Source organism: Ambystoma mexicanum, chromosome 8, assembly GCF_040938575.1.
Source record: "Ambystoma mexicanum isolate Mex_15411 chromosome 8, UKY_AmexF1_1, whole genome shotgun sequence".
NCBI classification, from domain to species: Eukaryota; Metazoa; Chordata; class Amphibia; order Caudata; family Ambystomatidae; genus Ambystoma; species Ambystoma mexicanum.
In genome coordinates, this window is record NC_090929.1 from 1,551,304,911 (window position 1) to 1,551,322,361 (window position 17,451).

The window sequence follows — 17,451 nt, forward strand, 5'->3', positions numbered from 1 at the left end:
TTGTTATTAAAGGTCGCCTGGGGGTCCCGAATGAAATATGGATGATTGTCCATGGGTGCCTGAAATTGTGAGCGCGTAGGTGTAGGTGCTACAAAAGAGAGGGACTTATTAGACATATTGGGCAAGGATTTGTCAAACAGAACCAGCGATTTATACAGCTCTTGCTTATCTTGATCCTTGTGCTTATGCTGTTGAGCAGAGGGGCCTTCACTAAGTGGCAAACTCTGCTCCCTAGTTCCATCATTGAGGTGTATAAGATCGCCTGAGTTGGAGCAAATATATTGTACCTCGGCGGCAATATGTTCCTGATCACTTGATGAGTTCATGAACTCAATTGCTTCATCATCAATTTCACCCATCAATGTCAATTTGTCATGGGCTATTCTTAGCAAATGCTGAGCCTGAACTGAACATAAGGGCGGATTTCCAGGCTCTATGCCGTTTAAGCCTGACAGTAAGTCAATTGTGGCTTCAGGTATTTGAGTTATGCATATATCGCCTGATCCACAAGCTAAAGCAATAGAGGCATCAGCTATTTCTTTATTAAGAATAGTTTCTGGTGTTTTATTCTGCTCTGGTGGGTTCCCCTTCACCCGAGCGTCTTGTGTCTGCGTGGCAACTGACAGAGAGCCCAATGATTTTAAATCAGGCACACTGAATGTATCCTTAATAGGAACATTTTTCATGTTGGAGCCGTCTATTTTACAAAAGTTGTGAATGTCAACATTTAAAGAAATAGAGCTTTGTTTTTTCTTTTCAATATTCTCTTTAACTCTCTTTGCTAAGAATGCCTTTCGAGATTCCAAAGCTTTTAAAGACATACTGGATTTAGACATAATATGCAGTACTACTTTGTCAAAATGAAGAGAATAAGAGTCAGGTTATCAGTAATCAGATTAGAATGCCACCACTATAGCATTGATGAAGTAAATAGCACTTTTACATTTAGTCTTACCGGTGTATATCAACAGCAAGGGGCACGCGAAGAAGATTATTTTGCAGAGCACACCCCACTCCCTGTTAACAGTGAACGGTGTACTTAAATGTACTTCGATGTGCGCGGGCATGTGCGCTGCATACTGGGTAAAAGTACACAATGGGAGGAGGGCCGGAGGCGGGAGTTACTCACACACCAATCACTAGGTCAGGCAAATACGAGTGCAGCACTTAATGACGTCCTCCTTCAGTGTAGCAATCCTTGTTGCAAGTTCACGGGAAAACACACAGAAGTCCGCGTGCGGCGAAAATGCACAGTGCAGTAGAGCAGCTCGAACACACTGTCCCCAGTGAACAGTGTACTTAAATATACTTCGATGTGCCTGGCAGTTTAAGGAGTAGTTGTGCAGTTGTGTTCTGTATTTGTTTTAACTTCCTCAGCAGGTATTCAGGCATTCCAATAAAGATGTTGCTGGAATAGTGTATTCTTGAAATGATGAGAGAGATGATGGTGAGTATTCTGGTGTGAAGGAGAAGTAGGGACATTGTTTCTTTATTTTGTGTAGGTGAAAGAAGCATTTCCTAACTACAGGATTTACTTGTGGATCTATTGTTATCTCACTGTCCATTAGGATTCCAAGATGTTTGACTACCTTGAAGGGTTCTGGTCAGGTGCCTAGTTCGGTGGGCCATGGAATATGCTAGTTTTTTGCCAGGCCGTTGGGTGTGATCATGATTTCGGTCTTGTCTGACTTGATTTTAAGGACGTTGGTGCACATCCATTGGTTCAATTCATTGAGGCCCTTGGTTAGAGTTGGATTTACTCTTCACTGGCTTCGATTTTATGCATGATTTGCGTGTCGTCTGCATAGTTGTAGCAGGCGAGGACATGATTTTTGATTAAGCTGATCAGTGGAGTCATGTAGATGTTAAAGAGTAACAGAGAAAGTAATGAGCCCTGTGGGGCTCCACAAGTTGTTTCTGAGGTGCTGATTTGAACAGTTGCAGACAGATGGTTTCTGTTCTTTCTGTCAGGAAGGACTTTAATCAGAGGAGAGTGGTTTGTCCAATTCCAAATTTTTCTAGTCTCTTGATTAGAGTGTTGTGGTTGATTGTATCTAAGGCTGCTGAGAGATTGAGTAGTATTAGTGCAGATTTAGTGTTGGAGTCTGCATTGGGTGTTAGGTTATCCCAGATAGATAATAGTGCAGTTTCCGTTCCTCGCATGGGTCTGAAGCCTACTTGCACCTGATTCAGCAGCTGGATGTTTTCCACATATTCCGAGATTTGATCGTAGACACAGCACTTCTAGTAGATTTGCCGGATATGATATATTTGAAATTGGTTGGTTGTTGGTAAGTTCTTCTACATTTCCCAGGCTATCTGCAAGAAGTGGTTTTATGTAGGAAAATTTGAAGGCTTGTGGTACTGATTTTGTTGCTAGTGAGAGGTTGAAGAGGTTAAGGTAGCATTCTGCCAGTGTTCATTGAGCAAGGATGGCTTTGGAGATGTCTGTTGGACAGGGGACTGCTGGGGAACCCACTCTGTTGCTTTTGCTCACATGGTTGCTGAATGTATCTGCTGAGATGGTGGCAAGAAGTCTAATCTGGTTGTGGATCTGGTGATGCATAGCTACGGTGGTCTGTTGGATTTGTTGGCTTGCTTTCTACGATTAGCTGAATGTTGGTGATTTTATTCTTAAAGTGGTTGGCAATGTCGTGTCATTGTTTCTTTCTTCGCATTGGTGTGTTGTTGTAACCAATGGGTTTCTCATCTCATTTATCATCTCGGACATTTCTTTCTGAGTGTGGTCTGCTTTTGCGATCTATCCTTTGTCATATTTCTTTCTAGCTTTGAGCATTTCAGCTTTGTATAATCTAATCTGTCTTTGGTATGTAGTTTTTTATGTTGGTCATAGTTATTTCTCCATTCTTTTTTTAGTTTCCTGTTTGATTTTTTCAATGAGTTGAGATGGGGCATGACCCATCTTGCCAAAGTTTTCTTCTGTGATGGGTAGAAAAGATTTTCTGGTGCAATGTCATCTACTGATTTTGTGATGCATTTTAGTATTTCATCTGTCCTTACTGCTAAACTGGTTGCTTTTGGGTCAGTGAGTGATGGTTTGTGGTTTCCAGTTTCGCGTTTAGGTCTGTGCTGTTGACGGTTCCCCAATATCTTTTCAGGTTGGTGGGTTATTATGGAGAATGTCAGGAATTCTTGATGGAGTTTGGATCATGAAAGGTACAATGAGGTGGTCGCTGTTAGGACAGTTTTTTTCTGAAGTCCAACTAAGGGCTTAGTAAAACCATTCAACTGAGGCAGTACAAGATTCCACTCTTAGTATAAGGCTGTACCACCTGAGCATAGGGTAGAGTACACAGAGCTGCCAGGCTTATCTTAGGAGGGAGAGAGGGCAGTAGATACAGTACAAGTGAAATTGTAATACAAAGGATCCAAAGAAACACTGAAACACTATGGCCCTCTTTAGGACCCAGGCGTTAAGGGGTTTACGGCGCCGTAAACCGCGCCGACCCTTAACGCCTGATTCCAAGGTCCCTTTGCAGGATGGTGATTTTAACGGCTGCTTTTTGCAGGCGTTAAAACCCATGCCGCAAAGGGACCTTGGTGCTAATTACGGCACCGTAATTTACGGTGCCGTAATTAGCGCCTTTCCCCATTCCTATTATGCCCTATGGGGCAAAAATGGGAATGGGGAAGGGGCCATTGGTGAATGGGGAATTACCGCCCCACTCACCTTGGAATGGGGCAGTAATTCCGCCATCCACCATGGCGGAATCCTGACCTTAGCGGCATGGACCATGGTGCTATTAGCACCATGGTCCTCCGCCAAGGTCGTAATGAGGGCCTATGTATTGCAAAAATAAACTATTTATTTAAATACAGGTAGACCCAGATAAATCTAGGTGTTTATATATGTAAGTACTAACACATTATATAAAATCACAATATAAAAATACAACACTATACTTTAAATCCACAGACCCAAGTAAAGACCTTATTTGGAACACCTAACAGTAGTTCTAGGGAAGTCAAAACCTTGTTATACAAATTTAGTATAGGTCAAGCCTGTTCTTTGGGAGTAAAAGACCAATGGTTACTTTCAGATTACATTCAGTAATACAAGGGCAGTAGGCCCTTCCAGTTGTACAGTGACTCTTGGAACAAATCACATAAACAATCAACTGGACAATATACATTGGTTGAATAGTGGCACACTTATCCTAGGTGCTGTCATAAGGATGCTTTTGAAATCAGGGAACCCCAGATTGAGGTAAGCAATAACTCTGGTAACTTATTTGGGATGGCACACAGCTAACACAAGGTAAGCAAAACCCACATACTTTAACTTTGCAATGAAGGAGAAAGTAAAACCCAATGTCACACTTTACTGAATAGTTATTCTAGGTAGGCAACAACCTAATGTAGACTTATTAAGGACAGACTAGCAGCAAGTCAGGGGAAGCAAGACCCAGTTGGGGGGCACTCATACAGTTATCCTAACAGGACTAACCTGGTGATACCAACAGTTGGAGGACACTCATACAATTACCCTACAGGAATAATCTGGTGAAACCAACACATTACATTTGTAAAGAGGCACGACCTAATCACAGGAGAGTAAAATACCTACACATCTACTTTCTATCAGACTGGCAAAACAGTGCCTAAGGAAGAAAAGATGTTAACCATACTTTTAAGAATAGTGCATCACACATTCAAGATCGGTAAGACCTTTTGTAACTGTTCACTCTTAGAATTACAGTTACCAACCAACTCTTTACAAGTAAGTCAAACACTTGATTTCTTTTCTATGCAGAAGTCCCAATCCCTTCAAAGTATTCCCCTTATTCTTGGAGCATGAGTGTTCTAAGTGGCAGAAGGGAGGGTCACTAGGACTAGTCACCAACATGCAGTATTAGAATAAGTTCTTTAGTAGCAAATTAGTACCAGAGTTTCCTTAGGAAAACTGGCAAACAGGTGAGTACTTTACTTTAGAGTTAGAAGAGGGTCCAGAGGCTTTACAGAAGACACCCCAGCAGGAGTCTAGCAGTGGGACTGGGTGCACTGGATGAGGAACCTCCCAATAACAGAAAACACCCCATGACTACACAGAGATCCCAACAGGCTTAAGGTAAGTATATACCCAAGCCAACACAGTACCTCAGCAAGGAAGAAGAGATTGCAGCAGGAGAACTTCAGGGACTGCAGCCAAATACCCGGTCAGTGGATTCCTTGCCCTGAAGACTGTACACAAGAACTCAGAAGGGACTTTGCAGCAGGGATCAAAGAAGAAGGCTCTAGGCAAGATTTATCTCATGGCTGAATGCGGTTCTGCAGATTTGGCGCCTTTTCAGGGAGCACAGAAGAAGACAGACAATCACGGTTGAATTCTCATTGTTTTAAATGTCGAGCTCTGTTGTGAGGGGAATTTTTGGACTCCATTAATGTCTCTGGAGAGACACCAAGATGCCTACGAAGTTTCAGCGAGATTCGGAATTCGGAAGACCGTGCACCGCACAGTGGCAGGAGGTCCCAGGGTATTGGGTTATTACAAGAACACAATGTCGCAGCAACCTATGGGATGGCTCAAAATGCAGGTCTTCTTGAGTCTAGTGGGTCTCACCAGCTTCGGGGTTTGGGTCATCATTTTCGGAGTCCTTAGGTCGATTGGAAAGAGGTGCTGCAGCAGGCTCAGGTTACACAACAGGCTCTCCGGTCACTGGAAATCGTCTCCACCACTTTTCCTTCGTCATCCTCTCCGGTTTAAGTTCCAGTGGTCGACATGACTTCAGCTTCCAGGTGTCCAGTATTTATCAGGAACTACAGCACAACCTATGCATTCTCTCCCTGCATTTTACAAGAAAGGGGCGTCTGGTTGTCCAATCAGGACAGCCAGCCCACCAGTGGGATTTGTCCCAGATGAAGCAAGACGTAAGACAAATGAAGGGGAAGTTTTGGACTCCTCCCCCACTTCCTGTGCTTACAGACTGACTGGAGCCTAGGCGGGGTGTCCAGTGGACTTCCGCCGAAGACAAAACTCACACAAAGGAATTTCCCACCCTAGATGTCAGGGGAAGGAACAAGAAACGACAAGAAACACTAAAATGGCAGAAAAAGAAGACAGGGGCCATTTTGGTAAAATGAGCACCCATTGGTGTCTTTACTGCAGCTGTGGTCACAACCCGCAGTAAAGGTGCACCAAATTAGTAAAAGGTATCACTGCCACCAGCCATTAAAGGTAAGCTTGTCACTGTAACAGAATTGTTACAGTTTTAGTGTGAAAGGGGATACATTGTATCTCCCCAGCACTCCACATAAGGTGGGGTGTGCTGGTTTCACCTAACAACATGTAAAAGGGATCCAAAGATTCCTTCTACTCTTGGGAACTGTAGTTCACTCAAGGTTAGCACAATAAAGTTAAATGTGGAGCCACTAGGGAAACCCAGCAACAACAGGCACATTATTGCCAATAAGTTGTTAAACATGATAACTTTAAAAAGACACTATGGAGAGTCTTAAAAATGACACCCATAAAAAGAGTTAAAGATTAGGTGAGTGTGGAAAAAGATTCCCACTCAGTCAGGTATTAATGAAAAATATCCCACTAGAAAAGCAAAAAAGTTCTGGAGTTGAACCAGGAAAGGAAGATTTACCAGCTCTGTGGAAATCGTACCTAACAGTCGCTCCAGAGGATTTGCATTGGTCATGAAGTTGTGATCAGGTTTTTCTTTGCCGAAGATTGCTGTGTGCGTAATCTAGTAATCTAAAAGTGGAAATTAATAAGCATAAAGTTTTAGGAATTCCAGTACTAAATGTGTTCCCAGGGTCGGCAATGTGAGCGTTGTGACATTTTTTAATAAAGTTGTTTTTTGATACCCATATTAGCACAGTGCACGATAACAGTCTGAAGCGTGTGGTGTTCATCTATAACCATCTATCTTAGTTCTATACACCAAACCCACTCTTATATAGACATCATTTGACTTTGTATCATTAAGAGAATATATTTATGGGCTGCTGCAACACATGTAGCCATTGGTTGCTTATTTACCACAAAGACATTTCTTTGATGAAGTGATTGCTTTCATTAGTTGTTTCTACATTTGTTCATGTCACGCTGGTGATTTAATTTGTATTTATTATATAAGAAATGCATCAATGTGCGTCTCCACAGAATTGTTTAACACCTCGAATGGCAGCCATGTTCACATTTACGTTATATTGGGCCTCATTACGACCCTGTCATTCCGGAAACACCGGTGGCAGTAAATCCGCTGCCACTGTTGTTTCGGGACCGGCTGATTCCGAGTTCTGCATGTGGGAGGTGTCACTTCCGCCAGGTCAGACCTGGCGGGAGTAACGCTCCCCGCCTTCATTTGGAAATTGAAACACCGGCTCCGTCAGAGTTCCCATCCCCATGGAATGGGGATTTACGGAATTCAGCCTCCTGAATTACCTGGTCACTGGGGTTGTAATACCCCGTTGATTCCGGCAATCACGGAGGCGGAATGGTATTTCAGGTCTACTGGCAGCCTACCAGTTTTTCTGGCACAGCCACCACCGGACTCGTAATGAGGCCCATTGTCTTTGTATTTTTTTCTCTATTGTTGATTTACAAAAAAACATGCACGCCCCTTATTGCCCCCTTATAAGCCCTAGAAAATATGGTCTTAATAGATATGGGGTTTAGCATTACAGGGGAAATACAGCTTTTATTAAAAAAATTGTATGTTTTTTCCTGGATGTTAGTGTTTTATTTTCTGCCTTTTTCTCCAGTAGAAAAGAATGTTTCCTTTTTTAACATATTTGGAAGCATTTTTCTTGCTTTGGTTGTCTTCCATTTTGTGAGATGCTCTAATGTTCTTTTTTTTTATTATTAAGTTTATTGAATTTTATAGAAAACATACAAGCAACAAACTTATCAGCATTGTAATCGTAGAACTCATTGCATAGAATCCACACCCCATAACCACCCCCAACCTTCACAGAATCTAAAAAGCAAAACAGGCCAACTTATTATCACATGTCATCCAAAAACCCACCCCACATATCATCAAACAATTTCAACTTTTTGTTCCTGCGAAGGATAACCTTCTCAATTCTGGCCACTTGCCTCAAGTCCTCCACCCATTCTGAACAGGTCGGCCTCTCATCACATTTCCATTTTCTCAAAACAATTTTTTTCGCAGAATTTGTAGCCCTAAAAAAACAGCATTTCTGTGGATAAGTGAGATCTTCCACTTTATCATCCTCACCCAAGATGATAGTGTTATAATCAAAATCCTCTTGCAGTAATAGAACCTCATTAATCTTCTCAGTGACACTCCTCCAAAATGTCCTCAGTTCATAACAGTCCCAGATCAAGTGTTCAAAGGAGCCGACATCATGCTTACACCTCCAACAGGCCTCTGAGTCAATCATCCCTCTCGCATAAAGTCTCTGGGGAGTCCAAAACACTCTATTAAGAATTTTGATTTGGCGGCATTGTTCTCCAAGATTAATGGATGTCAGAGTTACGTTTTTACAAATAAACCTCCACCTCTCAACAGTCATATCAGAGCCAAGGACCTCAGACCACTTAGTTAACAACCCCTCTGCTGGCGTGTACTGTTGGCTCAGATTTCTATATACTTTGGACGCCATACCACCTGCTCTAACGTTCTTGACGAGAATGTGGTGTCAGTAATTAAGACGCGCACGCTGAGGAGCATTTATAGCAGAAAAGAAGCAATTAAAATTGTTGAAAAATATGAATATGCATTCTAATAGACACATCTATGTCTTTGCATAGGTCATTCTCCCTTGCCCATTCTTCTGACTGCAAGGATAGAGGCTTTCTGACCTAGACTTCGGAAAATATTTTCACAATAGACTTGGAACACAAGCACACTTTAGTGTTACATTTGAAAGGCATCATTATTCAGAAAAATGTTACCATCTGTGAATACACCATTTCATGCTTTGGTTGTTTTGACACATTTTTCTTCAGTTGGTGCTTCATATATTTAATTGTGAAATTATTGATTTTTTTTGCTGTTCAATCTGACCATTTCAATCTCAGACAGTCCACTCTGTTTTTTCATAACCATGAGCCTGTGAAGTATAGTGTAATAGCAGAGAATGCTCTTGTGTTTGAGGGTAAATCCTAACTGTACTCTATGACTTAGGTGCACCGGGACGCACTACACCCTTAAACTAGTTTCTCCAGTTGTGTAAAACAAGTTATGTGAATTACGCCCATGATCTAATCTGCTCTCCCATGTTGTCACAGCTCAGGGTAGGCAAAACCGGCCACATTCCCTTCGTGAAGAAGTTGACGGATTTTGGGCAAAATCCACACTCTGCCAACTTTGCCTCAAATGTAGTTTTTTTGGTTAGTTGTCGTGGCATCGTTTTTTCCTATGGATTGGTGTGTTGTTGCAACCAATGGGTTTCTCATCCCATTTATGATCTCGGACATTTCTTTCTGAGTGTTGTCTGCTTTTGCGATCTGTCCATTGTGGTAATTCTTTTTGGCTTTGAGCATTTCGGCTTTGTATAATCTAATCTGTATTTGGTATGTAATTTTTTATGTTGGTCATAGTTATTTCTCCATTCTTTTTTAGTTTCTTGTTTGTTTTTTTCAGTGTGTTGAGATGGGACATGAGCCATCTTGCCAAAGTGTTCTTCTGTGATGGGTAGAAAAGATTTTCTGGTGCAATGTCATCTACTGGTTTTGTGATGCATTTTAGGATTTCATCTGTCCTTACTGCTAAGGTGGTTGCTTTTGGGTCAGTGAGTGATGGTTTGTGGTTTCCAGTTTCTCATTTAGGTCTGCTCTGTTGACGGTTCCCCAATATCTTTTCAGGTTGGCGGGTTATTATGGAGAATGTTAGGAATTTTTTAAGCAGTTTGGATCATGAAAGGTACAATGAGGTGGTCGCTGTTAGGACAATTTTTCTGAAGTCCAACTAAGGGTTTAGTAAAACCATTCAACTGAGGCAGTACAAGACTCCACTCTTAATATAAGGCTGTACCACCTGAGTACATGGTAGCGTAGGCAGAGCAGCCAGGCTTATCATAGGAGGGAGAGAAGGCAGTAGATACAGTACAAGTGAAATTGTAATAAAAAGGATCCAAAGAAACACTGAAACACTATGGCCCTCATTACGACCCTGGCGGAAAGTGACTGACCTGACCGCCATAGCGTAAATAGCGTTTCCGCCATCGCACGACGGAGCAAAGTGCGGCCAATTCCGACCCATCGGGCACGAGCACTACGCCATGGCGGAAGTGCAAAGTCTGCGATGGCGGAAATGTCCCCAAAACGCGCCTCACCGCCGTCGTACGGCGCCCTAGGTGCAATTCCGCCACCCATCTTAGCGGTCACCGTAATGAGCGGCAACCGGAAAGTACGGTGACCGTAAACATACGGAAACGGAAGTAAAAACATGGGCCCGGAACGGGAAACAGCACGCCGTACACCTATAAAATCAGAATTCCCACACAACCATTAAAAATACTACCCTGAGACACATCCCAACCCGTCATCCACCCCAGTGAAAGCAATAGAAATGGGAAAAGTAGCGAAAAAAGCGTGCGACCGCAAGCGGCAGGTCCACTTCTCCCGTGAGGAACTCACCGTGCTTACAGAGACCCTCCAGGAGAATACTGCCGTCGTCTTCTCCACGCAAATGACCAGGACGGCACTTGCGAACAAGAAGGCCATATGGGCCCTGGTGGCACAGCGGGTAAGTGCGGTGGGGACCGCACCCCGCAACCCACTGCAATGCAGAAAGCGATGGGACGACCTGCGGATACGCGTACGGAGCATACTATCCGCCAATCGCAACATTGCCACAGCTACCGGGGGAGGATCGGAATCACCCATCAAGTTGAACCCCTGGGAAGAAATCTGTGCCTCCACCATTGGAATGGAGAGCATAGAGGGAGTCGGAGGGATGGAGAAAGGAGTGCAGACATCCGAAGAATCCGGTAGGTGGGCCAACTAATACAATGCCAAATCCACAATGTCCAATCATGTGAAGTACCATGTGTCCACATAGTGCAACAGTAACACATGTCCAGGAGAACGTCCATATACATTGGCCTGACAGCGCACTTTAAAACTCACATTAAATACATAAATAATTAAAAACCCTAAAAACACCCTCTACACGTGCAGCAGGCACACCCTAACTGCAGGCTGCAAAACAACTGCATCCTCAATCCACACAAAAATGAAACCACCTCCAAGGCCCCGACCCAAATCACCCTCAGGTACCACCCCAATGCATGTGATACATTGCCATTCCAATTTCCACAGACCCATCAATAACGCTCGCCCTCCTTTACTCCACCACAGGGTCCGATTCAAACGACGAGCTTCAGGACACCCCTACCAGCACACCTGCAAAGAGGGCCAAGACCAACGGCCAAAGACCCTCCACCTCAGCTGCACGCATCAAGACACGGCAGCAGCACAAATCAAGTGGCAGCACACAGGAGGGAACATCAACAGGCACCCCAGCAGCCAGCATGCCCACAACAGCACCACCACAGGTCCCCCCAATGGATGCCACAGAAGGCACTGCCTCTGGTGGCAGCAGCACCATAGGTGACACCCCATTAATGGCAGCATGCTCCGACACAGAAGACGGGGATGTCGAAGTAAGATCCATCCATGACCTGTCTCAATCCCCCTGTTTGTTTCATCCCGTACACCATGAGGATACCACGCAGGGGCACCCACAAGACGACGACTGGCCATCCCCCACAAGCCCTGTGGCAAGGCAACATGAGGTGACCAGCCCCTCTGTGACACCACCGCAAATGGCCATGGCACAGCAGAGGCAACAGTCCCTCGACCAGGTGATTGTGCAACAGCAGCAACTGGCCACGCTCCTCAAGGACCATGCTGATGAATGTGGGGGTACTAAGGCAGCCATAGAAACATCAACTGAGATGCTTAGGGCAGAAATGGAGAGAAGCACCGAGAGCCTGAGAGTACAAATGGAGAGAAGCACCGAGAGCCTGAGGGGGGAACTGCATGCGACGTCCAAAGACGTATGTGCTGAACTTGCCGCTGTGCGCCGTGTGCTCACTGAGCTCTCACAAACCCTTAGGGACATGCATGGACGTGAGCAGGCAGAGACATCATCCGTTGCAAGTTCCGTCCAGGGCAGCCCCCAACGTAGATCTGGGAGGAACCTGCGCTCCACAGGCAGGGGTGCCCCTGATACCCGGAGAGGGGGCTTGCAATAGCGTCTGCCCACTGACAATGAGCATCTGCGGACACTGGTGTTCGGGGGGGAGGTAGGAGGGTGGAGGGAGGGTGTTGGGCTTACTTGGGTGGCGGGTCGATGGGGTGTGTAACATAATTTCACATATGCTATAAACATTTCACAATCATCCAATGAGATGTGTGGACATTGATCTTTGTGTACGAGGCCTTTATAGGTGTACAGTCCATATTGTGCATGTTCCAGACACACACAGTGCCACAAGTCCCGTGTCCATGTATCAGCCACCAGGCGTGAGTGCTAGAAGCATGAATCTATGATACTCTGACGAATGTCACGGCCCTCCTGTGCCTCGCGGACTCCTTGAGGTGCTGCCACATCCCCACCCTCATCATGACCATCTTCAGGTGCTTGCAGTTCTGCGTCAGGGGGCATGGGCACATTTCTACGTACGCACATGTTGTGTAGCATGACACATGCCATGACCATCTTTGCAACCTTCTCATGGCGGTACAGGAGTGCCCCGCCAGACATGCTGAGGCAGCGGAAACGAGTCTTCAGTAGGCCGAATGCCTGTTCTATGACTACACGGGTACGTGAGTGGGCATGGTTGTAGTCCTCCTCATGCTGGTTCTGTGGGTTCCGGAGTGGTGTAAGGAGCCATCTCTTCAGTGGATACCCGGCATCACCTGTATGTGGACAATAAAGGACGTTTGTGGAATGACATTGCTACGTACGCACCCCCCCCCTTCCTGCCAGGTCATTGCCGCATCACATACTCCACATTATCATGCATGAAATGAGACTCACCGAGTAGCCAGGATCTGTTCCCTGCGTGTCGCTCCATGTAGCGTGGTATTGTAGAGTTCCTCAAGACCATAGAATCATGGGTTGATCCAGGAAATCGGGCACAACAATGTGTAATGATCCTGTTGGAGTCACACACCATTTGTACATTAAGAGAATGATATTGTTTTCGGTTGCGGTACTGGGCCTCCATGGCATGTGGGACGACCAATTCCACATGGGTGCAGTCGATGGCACCAATGCAACCCGGTATGCCGCCAAGTGCATGGAATCCCACTTTTGTGTTCGTAATTTCCTGCTCCGAGCGTGGTAGAGAGATGTAGTCGTCTGCGTGCTTGAGGAGGACATCGAGCACTTGCAATAGTGTCCGTGAGAACAGTGGCTGTGAAATGCCATGCAACTGTCCGACTGTGTGCTGGTAGGTGCCTGTGGCCAGGAAGTGGAGTACAGACACCACCTTCAGTAGGGGTGGGATGGCGGTTGGGCTATCTATCATGCTGACAAGGTCAGCCTGTGTCATGTCCACAATGGCGGTTATGGTGTCCCGGTCCAAACGGTAGAGGGTGTGGATCTGCTCAGCAGTGAGGTTGAACGGATGAGCTCGGAGGCGTGGGATTGCGGGCTGCCTGCGTGGTGGTAGTGGCTGTGCTGGTGGGCTTTGCTGGCCCTGCCTTGCCCTCCTCCTCCTCCTGCGTCTCCTCTGTGCGGCCGGTAGTTGTAGTAGTTGGTGTTCGTCTTCTTCTTGAAGTTGGAGTACTTGCAGTGCTATCAGGTCCCCCAGGGCCAACATCGCTAGTCCTGCCGGTAGCATTTTGGAGTGGGTGTGGTTGTGGGAGGGGGTTGGGTGTGCAATTTATGTGTTTTCAGGCTGTATAGCCTCCACCTGTGGTGATTCATTCCACCTGTGCCAGCTGCAATCCCCTTTGGGCGAGCACAGTACCGAGGTTCACCGACGGGCGGGGCGTCCCATTTGTGAGTGAAGTCAGTTGCCATTTACACACACTGCCGCACTACATGGATGAATTTGTGATTTCATGCGGTCACAGATGCCTTTTCGACGTAATGTTGCAAATGAGGAATTCGAAGGACAGCGCTTTCGGTTTTCAGCTAGCGGCGAGGAGACGCCCACAGGTCTGACTGCAAATATAACGTTCTATTGTTTAATGTCCTTGGGACAGGGGCCATGGCGAGTATGCTATGATTGATATGGATAGTATGGGATGCGCAATAGCGTAGTGGACAAAAAGGCAGGATGTTCCCAAATACATGTTACTTCACAACACTAGAATTCCGGGCTGGAGAACAGTGGATTTTGCAGACTGCATTACGCACAGACTCAATGGAAGTTTCAAATGTGATGTGAGTAAATAATCAGGCGTTTTCATACCGGGATGAGGGAATGATGTATGGATGCATGGACAGATGATTTGATGGAGAGTTTGCCATGTACAGGGCTTTTTGGAATCTATCCACCTCCCCTGCGCTATGTCATGCAGAGCTGCCATAGTGGGACCATCGTCTTTCTGCCCTTGTTGAACCCTCCCTGTCTCGACGCGCCTTCAGGCACTTGTGTCTATGCACGTTACTAATCCCATCTGATGGATTCTGTCTTCACAGACGCATGCACACAAACACTCGTTTGTAATGCTGTTTTCACCTTGATTTTTATGGTTGTGATTCGCAAGTGATTTTTGGGTGGGTATATTCCTTTTGAGTGGGCTAGCATGCATATGGCTGTAGATTTAGTGTGATCATTGAAGTGAGTTATACAATTGTAGTTCTGATGCCCATACTATTCTTTTTCATTTCATTTGGGTGACAGGTATCTCCTCCCCTTTTGCCGCTGCCATCTGTACGCCACTCCTGCAGATGGCTTTTACTCCCGACACCTGCTGCTTCGTGTCAATCAGTGGAGCACCATTACGATCTTATGGGACGATCGCCAATGGGCCACATGCCCTTACGCAGTGCTAGTGGCTAGGAGCAACATATCGTCCTTTCTGCTGGACTAGTGCCTACCTGATGGGACGGCCCTGCGGTTCTAGGCGCTTCCGTGTTGCCTTTTTGGACGTGAATGTAGCCCCTGTGTACCATGATGGAACAGGGCGTCACACAAGCAGAAGCTGGTCATTTCTTGCGGATGCAGCCCACAATACTGGAATGTATTTAGGAGTTCATGACCTAATGGCTGTATGGCCCTTGGTGGTTTTGTGGTGCATTAAATGTCTATTCTGTTTTTGTTTGTCTCATTTTTCTGCTCATGTTGCTGTACTTGGACCTTCAAATGCCTGTGCTGCATCAGTGCGGCAATGGTGCCATGGCAGATATGGATGCCCACTCACAAGGCACTTGGAGCCCCTGGATTCATTTGTTTGTTGGCATGCATGGGTGACTTGTTCATTTCACTGGTTGCATAGTGTGACTTCATTGCACCTACGAGGAGTTGTGCAATGTGGCCAGGGAGTGGTGTACAGGCACTCAGTAGGGCCGTTTACGGTTGATTCGCGATGCCGTACTTCTCACCATGGCGGAATGGTACTTTCCGCCATGCTTGATGGCGTTAGGTACATGTCCGCTAGGGTCGGAATTCGCGTACCGTTGCGCCATGGTGGTAATTACGGTTTGGCATGGCGCGCGTGTGCGTACTTGGTGCTAATGGCATCGTACTTTACGGTGACGGGTCGTAATCGCACCGAGCGCTATTCGATGGCGGTATTGCATTTCTGCCATCGTTTTTCGATTTCCGCCAGGGTCGTAATGAGGGCCTATGTGTTGTAAAAATAAAGGATTTATTTAAATACAGGTAGACCCAGATAAATCTAGGGGTTAAGTAAGTACTAACACATTATATAAAATCACAATATTAAATCCTAACTGTACTCTATGATTTCGGTGCACCGGGACGCACTACACCCTTAAACTAGTTTCTCCAGTTGTGTAAAACAAGTTTCGTGAATTACGCCCATGATCTAATCTGCTCTCCCATGTTGTCACATCACAGGGTAGGCAAAACCGGCCACATTCCCTTCATGAAGAAGTTGGCGAATTTTGGGTAAAATCCACACTCTTTGCCGACTTTGCCCCAAATGTAGTTTTTTTGGTTAGTTGTCACAGAAATGTCAGCTAATTCGTGAGCGGCAAACCCTTTCAGGTGCGAAAATAAAATACTCCCAAAAGAGGTGACTCAGTGAAAATGTCTCCATGTATGAAGTTCAATTATATTACATAACAAATGTCTCCTGACGTAAATACACTTGGTCCCTAACTTTAAATCATGTTCTATACCTGAAAGGGAGTGCACCTGAGTTTCCGGTGTGCGTGACATCTGGGTATTTTGCGAGGAACCTGTGAATTTGCGGATTACTCTTTGTGGAACTGTGGAATTAGCGATGGAAACTTCAGAACACAAGTGAATTGAGAGTGGAGGAACAGAGGCTCTCTTCACATTCCATTACTAACCAGGGACGCTCCATCTTCATCTACGCCTGCAGGAAATAAAAAAAATGGCTCCCTAGCTAAGCGTAGCGAAGCTTAGCAGAGTGCAGCTGAGTGTCCGGGGTCAGCAGGCAGCGGACCAAGGAGCCTTACTCTTGCATACCAAAGGTAAGCAGGAAGTGGTGGGATATCACTGTGTTCCCCTGCCCACAATGATTAAAAACAAGCCTTCACCTCTGTCCCAATCCCCTCTGTCCACGTCAACCTGCATGGCAAAATTGCAGCTGCAGGTAAAACTGACAAGTACTATAACAGAAAATATGGAAATTGAGGAAGAGGCCCGGATGACCAATGATCGACGCCAACAGCTCGGGAAGCACCGTCTCCAAGCAGTTTCTGTGACAATCAAATAACAAAATATACTACGTCGGGCTGCCCTTTCACAATCAAGGTAAGCATCGGCTCGAGCACGACGCAATAAATTGATGACTTTACCCTGACCAAAATTGAAGATCCTAAAGGCAGGGGAAAATCCACTACATCGGAGGACCCTAAGGTGGCCGAGAAAACCCTACAGCAAATAATAAGCCACAGGCAGCAAGCCCTATCAGGCAGGAAAAAGAAAGCTCACAAGATCTATCGCCTGATAGTAAGGGGTTAGAAGAAAAAGGAAAGGACTTGATCAAAGATCAGGAGCCAGGGGCAAATAATGCTAACCAGTCACAAGGGGAGGCCGTGGCTGGGTAGGTGGCCTTGACGCTTAAGGGGCATAATGCCCCGGATAAGGACACATACCCTGGAGATTTACCAGAGCGGGGGAACATTTTTGCCACTTTAAGAGTTAGTACTACGTCGAAAGGGGCAAGCGAACTGAACGAAGAAGACGTCAGGCTGAAAGCAAGGATGAGTAGCAGGAAATTGCTAGCGAAACAGACACATATTTAAATGACTCCTCTATTAAAACATATGGCTAAACAATCTTTATATAACAAGGATCAAATCGAAGGAGATCAATTAACATGTGGGGGAC